Source organism: Strigops habroptila, chromosome Z (genome assembly GCF_004027225.2).
Source record: "Strigops habroptila isolate Jane chromosome Z, bStrHab1.2.pri, whole genome shotgun sequence".
Taxonomy (NCBI): Eukaryota; Metazoa; Chordata; class Aves; order Psittaciformes; family Psittacidae; genus Strigops; species Strigops habroptila.
This window is the reverse complement of record NC_044302.2, coordinates 7,411,358-7,424,651: the sequence shown is the minus strand read 5'-3', so window position 1 is coordinate 7,424,651 and position 13,294 is coordinate 7,411,358. Positions and strand designations below refer to the sequence as shown.

At 41.8% G+C, this 13,294-nt stretch overlaps 1 protein-coding gene across 1 annotated transcript in view; it reads right to left on the bottom strand.

Annotated features, from left to right (window-relative positions):
* Positions 1-13,294, bottom strand: part of MAF (MAF bZIP transcription factor) — a 195,437-nt gene that overhangs the window by 11,192 nt on the left and 170,951 nt on the right. The gene's annotated exons all lie outside the window — the stretch shown is intronic.

Below are 13,294 nucleotides of genomic sequence, written 5' to 3'. Positions count from 1 at the left end.
TAAGGAATTATGATGCTGTCATGTAAGAGATCTATACCTTACATTCACATATTAAAAGTTGGTTTGACTTTATTTTTTTGAGTTTACAGTTAATTCTAATTTAGCGTAAACTCTTCTCAGGTAGGTGGTGTTCTGTCTTCTCTGCACATAAGGGTTGAAATATCTGTAAGTAAAGTCTCAATCTGTGAAGTTAAATTTCTTCTGAGTGGACAAGGGGAACCTGAGAGCCACTGCACTCAGATCTAGGGTGACTCAGCTAAACTGGCACTAAACAGAGAAAATGAGGGCTTTTTTTTTCCCAAAGCCCTTGGCATCCTTCAAGCTTCTGCCCAAGTGCGGCCTCACCGCTCACTACTTGACCACTTCCTTACCTGATACCAATGTCTTTCCTAAAGGAATATATGGCCTACCTTACACCTGCTGCACCACTTGTGTAGCAGCAGCCTTCAGTATATAATCCTGCCCATGTGTCTTCCTTTACTATCTGCAGAAAGCTCTTTCCCCAAGGCCAGCATATCTTAATGAGCTCGCTCCTGTGCTGAAACATTTGGTGGACTAAAGTATAAGGTCTATTTCAGAAAGAACACCACTTCTCTTCATGTCTCCTAGAAGTTCTGTCCAGTCTGTGCTGCATGGACCATATCCTGGTATAGTGTAATGTCTGAAAACCAGTGGCAGGGTCAAAGTGTTTGCAAGTTGAGATGGTTACAGTCAAATTCCCTGTATTGTCTGGAGTTCATCTGGGGAGAAAAACTGATTAACTTCTGGCACCTGTGCAACAGTCTTCACAAATGCATTATTTTTCCTTTTTCACAGCCAAACAGAATTACTCTTATGTACATCCGTACTCACATACAGCCAGTATACAACAGCAGAGCTTTGCGTCAGAGCTTGGTGTTGCTGGGTTAAACAGAGGTGGTAATCAAGCAACGCTGGGAGCTCTGCACTCCCCCAAAGGCCTGGGCCTTATGCTCCATTTAGACAAACATTAATAACCGATAATGAACACCCTGTCATTCCTTATTGCTGAAATATTGCATGCTTTTGTAAGAACTCAGTACTTAAAAAGGTTGCCTGCCTTCCTTCAAAGAATATCTGGGAGATGTTTTTCCTCTGTACACAGCTCACTATTTCAGTGTTAGAAGGTAAAAGCATTCTTAATGTTAACATAGTTTTGCATTAGTATGAAGTAAGCTGACCCCCCTAACTTCATTGAGTTGGTCAGGTTCCTATTTCTAGCTAATAAATAGTTATTGTCACTAGTACATTACTCTGTCTAGAAATTCATTGTCACAGTTTTCTCCAACTCAGATAAAATTACTTTCTTTCAGTTTCTTTTTTACTTTATCTCATTCTTTCTTTGTTTTTCTCTCTTCTTCTCTTTCTTTCTCTCCACTTTCCCTCTCTCTCTCTGTGTCATCCTCCTTGTCTTTCACTCTCCTGTGTTGAGATAGTCAGCATAAAAAAGGTTGTTTTTTGTATTTTGGGTTTTTTTTTACCATTTTCACTCTAAATAAAATAAATGGCACAAAGCTGCAAAACATTTGCTTCTATTAGAAACACTTGTGAAAATAATTTTTCTTGCACTCTCAGCTTGATTTCAGCACAGGAGGGATGTGCAGGGGACATTAAAAAGGAAAAGCAGCTGAAAAGAAACAGACTCCAAACCCTCCATTTTAATATCCTGGATGTGTCTAAGTCATTGGCTTTCAAATATATTTTGGTGTAAAATTTGGCACATTTACAGCTGGTCAGATTTATTTATTTGAGTGGCTTACATTTTTCCCGTTGATTTACCTGAAGCAATGTCTGTGTGAATTACTCCACAATGCATTGACTCCACTGTTCATTAAAGGTAGTTAAGTGATCCTGTGTCTAATATTAAAGCAAACCCCATTAACCCTAACTAGTATCATATCAGCAAAACAAAAAGAACTGAATAAAGCAAAATAGATCAGGTATTTATAGTGCTTGGAAAAGATCCAGCAAATTTACATCAAGCTCCTAATAGTCCTAATAAGCACTCGCAAGTTATCCCCAAAAAAAGTAGGCGGCTGGGTAAGGACTGCGTCTCTGCTGCACTGCTCAAAGCCCAGAGAGTGAAGTGCTCACAAGTGCTCAGCACTTTCTGAAGGGGAGGCATTGGAGGGCGAGGCTGCAGAGCATTTCCCACCCACTATGCTGAAGGGCGTTGCCTGATCCTCTCCCCTCTGCTTTCCTTCCAACATCAACATGTCCCATGTTAATGGTGTTTTTTGCCCCTATATGTATGCCCTGGATCTGCAAGTGATGTGTAGGTGAGCGAGCAAACCCCCTTCTTGGAAATGAAGAGCCACCAGAAGCTCTTAGGAGAGTGGAGATGCCATTTCAATCAGTGACAGCTTCCACTGCTGTCCATGCAGCAGATGTTACCATGGTCTGCCTAGAAAGCAGCTGACTGCTGGGACCTCTACTTCCAAATTACACATAGGGTGAACCAGCACAAACCCATGCCAAGTCTTGACTTCTTTTCCCCGCCCTCCCACTTTTTCTTTTGACATCTGGAAGACAAATTTCAGATATTCTCAGACCAGGTAGGGATTTTTATTAGAGAAAGTCTTTCCAGCAACACAGCAATAATTTGACTTATATCAAGGTTGAATAATTCCTTGTCAGGTGTTAAGCTCATGACCTTTCAAGCCAAACACACTTATACTAACCAGTTTACCATTGGAATGATCAATATCTTGTAAGTGAGAAAGTCTAGACAGATCTTATTTTGTCCTTTGGTATCACTTGTGGCTTTGGAATTGATCATTATATGTGGCTGGGGAAAAATTGCCTATACATTTCATGCTCTGTATTTATCTTGACAAGGTTCTCTAGGATTATATTTTCATAATCTGAATGGCAGTGGAACAGCTGCTCAGACTGTGCAAGCCCTTCTTATCAGGCTGAATTTAAGCTATGGTAATTACTCTTTCTCCTTATGTATTTCTTTTTTAAACAAGCGTGTACTATACATTAAAATGTATGGTTGGGGCAGCAAGGGGGCATGCTGAAAAGCTTGGAAAATGCTACTAAAATGTATTTCCATCTGCAGTGACTGATGTAGGATTCTATTTTATTCTAAATGTTAAGTCCATGTCTGTGGTCTCTGAAGCAGGATCCTAACCTATGCAGGGAATACATTGTTTTACTAACAAATCTTTTAGAGAGTCAGGATGCCCTGAGACTGGAGGCAGTTCAGGAAAACTGTTGGTAATACCCAACAGTAAACACACTACTGACCAAATCCCTGAAGCAAACCCTTTGTAAAGAGGTTCCTTAGAGAAACCCATCCCCAGGGGAAGCAGCAAACCACTGCCAGGAGCACAGCTCCCGAGCAGGGACCTTCGCAGCCGATGTGTCTGCCTGCTTCAGCCTGCAACTACGGAGACCCACGCTGATGCCAGGCACTGAAGATGCCTGGATGACACCATGATGGAAGCACTGAAATATGGCACACAGATGCATGGCTGTCTGCTTATATCCTTCACCATGGGATGGAGGCAATTGGAAAATAGATATCTCAGAGAGAAAGAATGTGCTGCTTTTCTCTTGATTTTTATTTTTTTACAGTGCTAACTATGTTATTTACTAGATGCCTTTTCTGGGCTGTACTTTTTCTTCTCTCCCCCACCTCTGTTGCGTTTGCAGAGTACCTTCCAACGGGTGTTTCGTGAATTAGCTTCATGCTTTAAAAGAGAAGATTGCTCTGGCAGAGAACAGCATAGTTGTAAAAGTGTCAAGGTGTTATGAATGTCCTGATGATAGAGCCCAGTTGTTATCTGCTGGGTAGTGAGGGAGGATAGCTAATGATGTGCAGCATGTAAACCGTTTGTTGCTCTAATCCATCTGTGTGGAGAGGAGTGAAAAAGAGGGGCGAAATCCTGGGAAAATTACTTGGACAGCTGGAGATAAAGTGTGTACTGATGGAGTCATCCAGAGGTAGCTGTCAACATGAGCTGTGTTTGCATATAATCCAAGCGATGCACAATGATTCCTTTTGGTATTTTTTTTATGGGGGTTCATGTGTCTCTGCACAGACCTTAATTACTATCCAGTATCTCTTAACAACTGGTCTCCAGTTTTAAGTGAGGAATGTGATTTTAATCAATTCATGGCTGGGTGGTAGAGAGAAGTACTACAAACAGACCAAAGCAAGACATACGGATCCCTTTCGCGGACCTGAATTAAATGAGAAGCAGTCATTTTATTAATTCTACTGTGGTTTATGGACCTTTTATATGGAACATTACCCATACAACTTCACTATCTAATTAAAAAGGGCTCTTACCAGTTTGCTGGGCAGTTGCTTATACAAAAAAAAAAGGGGGGGGGGGGGGAGAAGAAATAATATATATTTTTTGGAGTCCCAGAAAATCATCTACCAGAAGGGGGTACAGAACAGATCACTGAATGCCCGGTGAGACTATTTGGGCTGGTTATCTTCACTCTTTTGAAAGAACTGTTATAAAAGCTCAATGCTTTGGGGCTGAAGTCTGCACCGTGTGCATTGTTCACATGGAAAGCTGATGCGGGTCTGGTGCAGAGCCCGTGGGTATGAGCGCACAGTCTAAATTAAGGGCTTTGTACATTGGATTTCCCTGATCCCTCTGGGCAAAGCAGGCACCCTTTCCCTTGAGCTGGCGTTAGCCTTTAACAGCGGCAGTTTGAGCAGCTCTGTAATGTTCTTAGTGGGGATTGAGAAACGCGTGTGATGCTTGCAGGCGTGAAATGTGTCGGCTCTTCGCAAAAGGAGAAGAGAGGCAGCAAGGGCATGAGAGCCACGTGGGTACCGACTCTGATCATCCCATCAACATGTAACTAATGGCTTTAAAATGGACTTTGGCTTTTGCAGGCAGCCTGAGAGGAAGGGCAGGAGACATGGGGAAAGGTTTTGGAGATGGGTACTGCCTTTCTGTACATAGCCCTCTGTGCTGTGTGCTGCTGCCTGGTCTATGTGCAGGATGCAGCTGAAGCCATCCCAGCACCTGAAAAGCGGCATCACAAGAAACCACGCAGGAGGGAAGGGGGGAAGAAAAAATGTCTTCTAAACCCCTTGCACCTCCATAAACCCTTACTTTATGTGGTGTATTGGATTTTACAAGCACAGAGTCTGCTGGGAGCTGTCTGCCGAGCACACAGTTAGCAGTGATTGAACACCAGCGTTTTAGCATTTTGACTTAAATCCAGTGTAAACTTATAAGTGAACTGCTGGCCTGGGCTCGGTCTCTGGTGGACAGCAGTCAGCAATGCATCACAGGCTGCACAGCCCACGGAGTGCCCAGCCGGCGGCCGTGGGTCACAGTTCAAAAGAAGTCTGAAATTTCACTTCGATGGATCCTGAATTACTTCTCATCCAAGGGAAGGCTTTATTTCTCTCTCTCTCTTTCCCTCCCAGCACTGAGCCGGCATGGCTGGAGAAGAGATGAGAAAGGGAGCCGGTACTGAGACCATCTTGAATGTACCTGGACTACAAACAAACCAGAAGTATTTTCCTTCCAGCAAAGCTGTTCCTTTAATCTTTATGAGCAGGAGAAATTCATGCATTACAGAGGCACAAAAATGAAAAGGGAAAGGCGGGTGGGAATAGTTGCATTAGAATTAAGCCCTGTTTTTAATATGACACCTGTCAGACTTATTGTTAAAAATACGGAGAAAGGCTCCCTTCAGAAATAATAACATTGCAGCAGGGTTGGTTATACACGGTGAGTCCTGTCAACAGCCGCAATTAGAAGTTGTTTACAATGGAGTGAAATAGCTCTGCAGCATCGGGGCTGCATGGACATTACATGTTGTTGCAGCCTCAGCTGAGGGCTCACGGATAATCCTCTCCTCCAACACAGCCGCAGCCGAGATGGGAGATTCTTCTCCGCAATCACATTACTTTCCTAATGACACTATCACCCAACCAGGGATTAAGTGCTGCTTTACAGTCAATGAATGGTGTCACCAGGTTTAGGCTGTTGAACAATTAAAGGGTCAATTTACGGCATGTTAGTGGGTGGGGGTGAAGGGCAGAGGAAGGGGGATGACTGGCAAGGAGAGCCCCTGATAAACAAGAGCTGTCAGAGAGCCCTACCCTGCAGAGGCGACTATTTCTGTCAGCTGGCTATTAAAAGGCATCTCTTCCCATTGCAACCAAGCCCCTCCACCGGGGCCAGCGTGCTGCTGCTGTGGCCACGCAATAGAAATCCCCTTGTGCGGTGGCTGCCAACTGCGACGTGATATTTGTAAGTCACCCAGCGCTGGCAGTTAAACTCAGACCACAGAATTAATTTCATTTATGCCTTCAGCCAGATTTCAAAGTAAGGCTCTGGAGACACAGGAGAAATTAATTTATTAAAAAGCAATAGCTTGATAATGCACACGATGATAGAATAAATGAATCTGTTCAATATCTTATAAAACAGTTGGCAATCACATAATAGAGCATTCATTGTCAATTTAGTAGCTTGTCTCATTATACTCTGCAAATAGTAGTAAAATGGTGTATTATTCATGAACCAACATGCTTTAATTACTTTTAGTGCACATTTATTTTTTCAAATGTAATATGAGTTAGATTCATCTATAACTGTAACTCAGCTTATGAATCTTGAAGTGGTAACACAAACTGGAAGAGAAATTTTATGAGCACAGGAATCAGTTTCTGGGAAGTTCATAGCATTTCTACATGCTATGAAAGCAGGTCCTAAAATGCCAACCTCAGATATCATCCCAAAGTTGGATTATAGCTGATAATACTTTAACAAATACAGTATTATTGTTTGATAATTTTATCAGAGGTAATTTCACATTTCATCCTTTGCTAGGATTTTTTTTTTCCCTGCCATAAAGCAAATCCCTAAATCTAATATAGTTTATTTGTTTGCTTTACAAATAGAAATTGTCTTGTTACCACTCCCTCCCATCTTGGCTTCCCACATACACACTTTTCACCAGCTTAATTTGCTATGAAGGTCTCACATGCATACAGCCAAGGTCAGTGAAAGTCCACTGCTCATTTCAATTAAAATGTTTCTGAGGATTTATAAGTAATAAACTGATCTTGCCTATAATAACAGGAATAACAGGTTTCCTTAAGTCGCTCTTGCCACTACTAAGTATAATGTTGCAGCGCATTGTTGATTTCTATGTACATAGAAAAAAGAAAACTGTAAAATAAGATGACTTGAAAATGCAATTAAAGTGTAAATCTTTACACCCATTAACATTTAGGGTCCATTAGATTACTTTGTCTTTTACAATATTAAATGCGAAGATGTTTTGCTTTTGTTCTGTAACAGTATATTCTAGTTCTATTTATAATACAAATGTAATTTAGCTCCCAATAAATCTTGGCTTTAATTGGTTATTAAGTATGTGCTACCTTGTCATAAATTTCAACCACAGAATTTCTTTTCCTTCCCATTCATCTCTCTGGCTTTGTATTCTGGGGTCAGGTGCAGGGTTTCTCACCATCATCAATATTTAGCCCATCTGAGCATCCCCCCCCCCAGGAAATTGAATGAGGGCATCACCCTAACACTGATCCCTTCAGTAGATGCTATGGGGGATCTAAAGCTGGATTTCATCCCCTGGGAGCAGAATACAGCCTTGTACCTGCCTGCAGGGGATGCAGCCATTGAGGTTAACAGTTAACCTAGGTTTGAGGCTGCGCTCCACAAGGACTTCATCTGGCTCTCTCATTGCCCAAGGGAAAATGCTTTGCACCATATTTGGTCTCTTTGCAGTGACTCCAGGCACCAGTATCTGGCCTCTGGCATGGGGTCTGTCTCTCCTGGGCAGAGATGAGGTTGTGGCCCAATGTACAGCCAATGCTGGAGCTTTGACACTTATTAAGGTTGCAGAGGTATAAATCAGGGCCAAATTTCACTCTCTTGTCCTTGATGTTATCGTCTGCTTTGAAAGGTGTCCAAACTATGGCTGCACAATTATGACTCTTTTCCTCAGGCCTCAGTAAGCACAATTTAGACTAGTTTTTATTGGTCACCAAGGATGAGTTTCTAAGGTTTTTTAGATCCAAGAACTGGGGTAATAGCATTGTGAGGGCATGGCCCAGTTTCCTTTGTAATCCTGATTTCAGTTCCCAATAGTAACCTGAAGCCATGACTGTTTAATCCTTAATTCCTGCCACAATTAACATCTCATATTCAGGAGGACTTCTTGAGATTTGGAAGGAAATCTGTCCCCAGCTAGGTCAGCCCTAGCTGGTCTCTTTACTAAATGGGAAGGGATCCTTTTCAGCTTGAGTCAAATACAGTAACACCTCATTTAATGGGGCAATAGAGCAAAGAATCTGTTAGCCGGCTCCGGTCGGATGCAGTGCGTATCAACATCCTTGCAATTAGAGCTAGTGAGGAATGCAAGCACAAAAACTCATAAGCTACTAATGAACTATTTGAGTAATTCTACAGGTATTTATGTAAGGCTGAGACAGCATCCTCTGCTGCAGACTACCCCTTCCCATGTATTCCCAAGGAAGCTTTAAGTGAAGTGAAATTTCTTTGTGTAAATACAGGCAATGCTGAGAGACCCACATTTTCTGCCTTCGCCTCTGTGCTTGCGGCTTTGGGGTTGTGCTGGCAAAGAAAAGGGGCCCGTTCTGCAGCCACTTCATTACACATCAATGCCTGCAAATGTCAGTTTGCTGTCTCCTCCTCAACATTTTTACACTTGTGAGTGCATAACCACACCATGCAAATGAACCAGAGAACAACTCCTTTTTCTCTCTTTTCCAGCACTTCTATACCATCCTACCCAGCTCACAGTTATCCTGGATTTGTCTCCTTCGTTTGCACAACTCTGCACGAAGTCCCATCTGTCCATTTCCCTGTAGGATAATCTCAAAGAGGACCTCAGCTGAGTATATCATCCCTTTCTATAGGTCACGACAGGTGATTTCCAGGGCAAATTCCTCTTCACCAAGAGCCCAAGCACATCAGGCTGTGACCAAGGGTGTGTGAGGTACAGCAGCAATCTTACCTGTACCCCTACAGCAGCATTTCCCAGAGCAAGGTGGAAGGATAAAGCTGTTGTTTACACCACCACTTCTCTGACCTCATTCCTGAATGTTCTTGGAAGCTACCAACACTCTATATGAACTATTGCCTTGCTGCATCTGCTTTATACTGGCTTGACAAAAATACCCTAGAATCTGAAACCAGGAAGGTGCCCTGTTTTTTGAAGTACTGAAGCAGCTTACGTCCCCAAAACCTGAGCTAAAAATGCCATTGCACAAATAGGCACTCACACTTAAGCCCTGCACAGGCCGTGGAAGGCACTGACCATGCTTACCCCAGAACTCATGCACCACTGGACTGCGTGGCATTCCATAGGGAGAGCTGAGCAAGGCTTAGGATTTATAATAAGTCTTTACATGAGCTCATTATTTCACTGTGTAAATTGCATATGGAGCGCTTGAAGTGGCAGACTTTAACCAACAAAGAAAATAACTACCACAGTTTATCTTCAAAATAAAGAACAGAGTGAAAAACCCATCAGCGATGATCAGTTGAACCACACTTCAAACTTTTACCAGCAAATTGGTCAGTCATTCATATAAATATTTGTTTCATGCCCATGAACAAGTAGAAATTACAAAAAAATTAAAAGAAATCATTTTTTTTCCAGAGCATGAGCCACAGTCTTTTCCTCAGTGGTCTTATTGGCTGATTAATCCATATGTTTACTGCAGGTTGAATGAAATATAATAGTTCCATCTGAATAACCTGATTAGTCTTAATTTCCTAATTTTTATATCAGCCCCCTAGCTTTTGAACTCTTTGCAATTTACGATGCTCAAGTACTGTCTCATTGCAGAGCAGTTGTTCACATGGATGCCATTACTCCTGAATGTGAGGTTAATGTCATCTTTTGCACAGATCTACATTCACAGGCATGCTCCCATGAATATATGGATATACATGTACAAATATGTGTTTACACACTCTCTCACACACACATTCATATATGCATAAACACTTGAATAAATTATTTGCTTTAAAATGCTTTTGGTGTTCCCCCCCCAACCCAGTGTCTGCATTTTGAATCCCCTGGAATCTTGAGTACTGCTGAATCACTTGGACTGTAATTCTGGACCTAACCATGGCTAGTTCTTTTACTGCTTTCTCCTCTGACCCATCATCATTATGCCCTCTGTCTGAATCCACTGCAGCATTTTTTTCTTCAGACAAGAAACTAACTAACTAACTAACTAAAGTTCTTCATCCTTTGTCTCAAATTTTTTCACAGTAATATTTTAATTGGATTCCTGCTTGTCTGATTAGTTATTTTATACATTAGATTTAGCATAAAATTTTATATTCTTTTATCACATATACTTTTCAGTTTGACACTTTAGATGTGTATCTCATGGTTAGCAATATAAAATATATTTCTTCTTGCAGTTTTCCAAAGATTCCTCCATATTTAAACCAAGAAGAACCTGAAGATGAATGCAATCATAAGAAGGCAATAAAGGCATTACTCAGAACTCAGAATGAGCAGAGATCAGGTCAGATGCTCAGTACTGAATCTGCTCCAATTTGCTTTGAAGCATCCATTAGTGCATGTGGACTTGGTAACAAAATACATAAAAAAAGGATCTCCTAAAGAACTCCTAAAACAACCCATTTATAGTTAAATCTGCAACCACAGTTAACTTTCTGGAATCTCATTGGTGGCCATCACAAAATTTATTTGCAAACTGCCCTGAAGTGTGTGCCTTACTTATATCATCATACACGGTCATGGCTTGTTAAGATATAAGATACAGACAGACACTCCACTAACCATTAGGAAAATAAGTTTTCAGATTCTGGAAATCTGAATGCCTCTGCAAAAGACAGTAGGTGAAACAAACAAGCAAAAACCTCCATAGTGTTAGAAACTGCCTCAGTTGCTTTAAAATGACCACTGAACTAGCAATAATATCTTCCACTCCTCCTTAAAATTAGTTCTTGGCTCCCGATCTATGTTAACGTATTTGATATACTTTCTCTGATGACCCTGGATGCATCTGGAGGTCGGTGTTCCAGAGTTCCTGGCTATCTTTATTGTCGCTAACTCACTTTCTCTCCAAGCCTCTTCCTCTGTGCCAACAAAAATATTTCTAGTCCTTCTATCTTCAGCAGCGCACTCTATCAATGCATGACAGATGAACAGTCTTTTCTGCTGAAGAATGGGACCAAGTGCCTTTGCTGCCTGATGACGGGCTGGATGAGCATGTTGAAGTGATTGCAGACCAAGGTAAATGAAAGAGTTGCAAAGAACGGGAGAGCATCTTAAAACTATTCATGACAAGGGTTTCCAAGACAGTTTAATAAAAGAACCATGTGAGCAAACATTTATACTTGAAAAAACCTCTTGCTCCCCAGGAAGCTGTGAGGTTTTTGTTTGCATTTTGCAAATGTTTCTGAGGGCACCACTGAGCCCCTTCCTCACCATTTCCCACTGCCAGCACATCCCAAGCTTCACCAGAGCTTCTCTCAGGCATGCTTGTTTCCTGTGCTTTTCTTGAAATTCACTCCTTGACATTTATGGCTGAAATCTCATCCAAACTTTGCTGCTTCAAGGCCCTGGTGCTGCCTCTTCTCACTAGGAAAGGTACTCTGTTTGCGAGTGCAGATCCCAGGGCTTGCCACTGACCGTCGGCTTTTTCCCTCCTTTCTGCTGTCACCACCTCTGAAGCTGCCACTTACGTCTAAACCCAAGCATATGCCACCAATGAACCTCTCATATTCATTGATCTTTCTGAGCACGTCAACCTGTCTCTCTAAATCTGCACTCTGATTTTTCAAGTAATAGAAAGAATCCCTCTGGATAACCACATAATCATCTCCTTTTGGCTCCTGGTCAGGCTGCCTTGCTCTTTCTTGCTCTCTCTCTCTCTTCCTGAATTAGGAAGGTGATAAAAACACTGCCTTCCCATTTCAGTCTTCTGCAAGGCTTCCTACCAGACTATCCTGGCTTCCAGCTCTTTGAAGATGCATGAATAATATTCCTGAGTTTCTATGTCTGCAAACTACCAATTAAACAGAACCAGCAACCAGAGATTAAAGTCTAGCCTTAGCAAAATCCATGGCAAGGGATATTTTCATGTGTGCAACTGATGATAGAAAGTTAGAGATGCAGAGCAGGAAGCAGGGGAACATGCCAGGTATTGCCATCCTTATCAGGGCTCAGATACCCATGGAATAACTCTGTAATTGCTGTGGGACTACAGGCTATTTATGATATAATTATATAATTATATATAGTTATTTATATGAGGGGAAGAGGTCAGATTTAGCACATTATCATAAATTCACAAATCAGGATCTTTATTTTAAAATCTTTGACTGCCTGGCCTTTGATCTTTGAACTGTTTGGTAACTTCAAGCATCATTACCCCATAATGTGCCAGAATGTGCAATTAGTGTGAGTACAATTACATATGGTATGATATTTGTATTATGTTTAATACAAGCAGCCTGTGAATTTGTATGCTCTGGATAATAATGAAATCCGGGTTTAATTACTAATTTTTTTTTAATGTTTTTAATATTCTGATACAGGTGCAGCTAAACATCAAACAGTGTAAACGATATGAAACTGTACAGCTATTAGGCTAAAATGTGACATTACCCAGCCATCTTTGCTTTTCCATTGCACCTACCAGTCTAGCGAGTAAGTGATATGATTTATTTATTTTGTTTATTTAGAATTAAATAATAAATAAAAGACTCCTGCACAAAGCTCTACAAACCCTACCGCACCATTAATAACGCTATGCAATCCCAGCCGCATTAGCGTAATCCTTTTGGCAGGAATTCAGTCAAGTCACCTCCAGGAATGCCTTCCTGAACCTTTGCTGAGCAGGGAAGCAATCGCAGCCCTCTCCAAACCAGACGTCTTTTGCAGTAGGGCTGGAAGATGCCCAAGTGTGGCATCTAAACCCGGTCCCCATCCTTCAGGTGGGGGCGCCGCCAGCCACTCCTCTATCCCCAACAGCAGGAGCCAGACTGGGTAATGCTGCTCATCACTGCAAAAGCATCATGTATTAGCTCCCAGCAGCCACTGTCCCTGTTCGACCATACAGAATATGTAGCACTTAATGAGAGCTTATTTATTTAATTTATTCACACTTATGTCTTTATCAGGGCCACCTCTGGGGCTCTGCCACTCTCCCTGCTGTAGTAGGAAGCCTGCAGGCTGGGTGCAGTGTCTCCAGACCCAAAGCTGTGCTGTGCAGCCCGTTAGCATCAGAGACCTTGGAGCAGAAAGC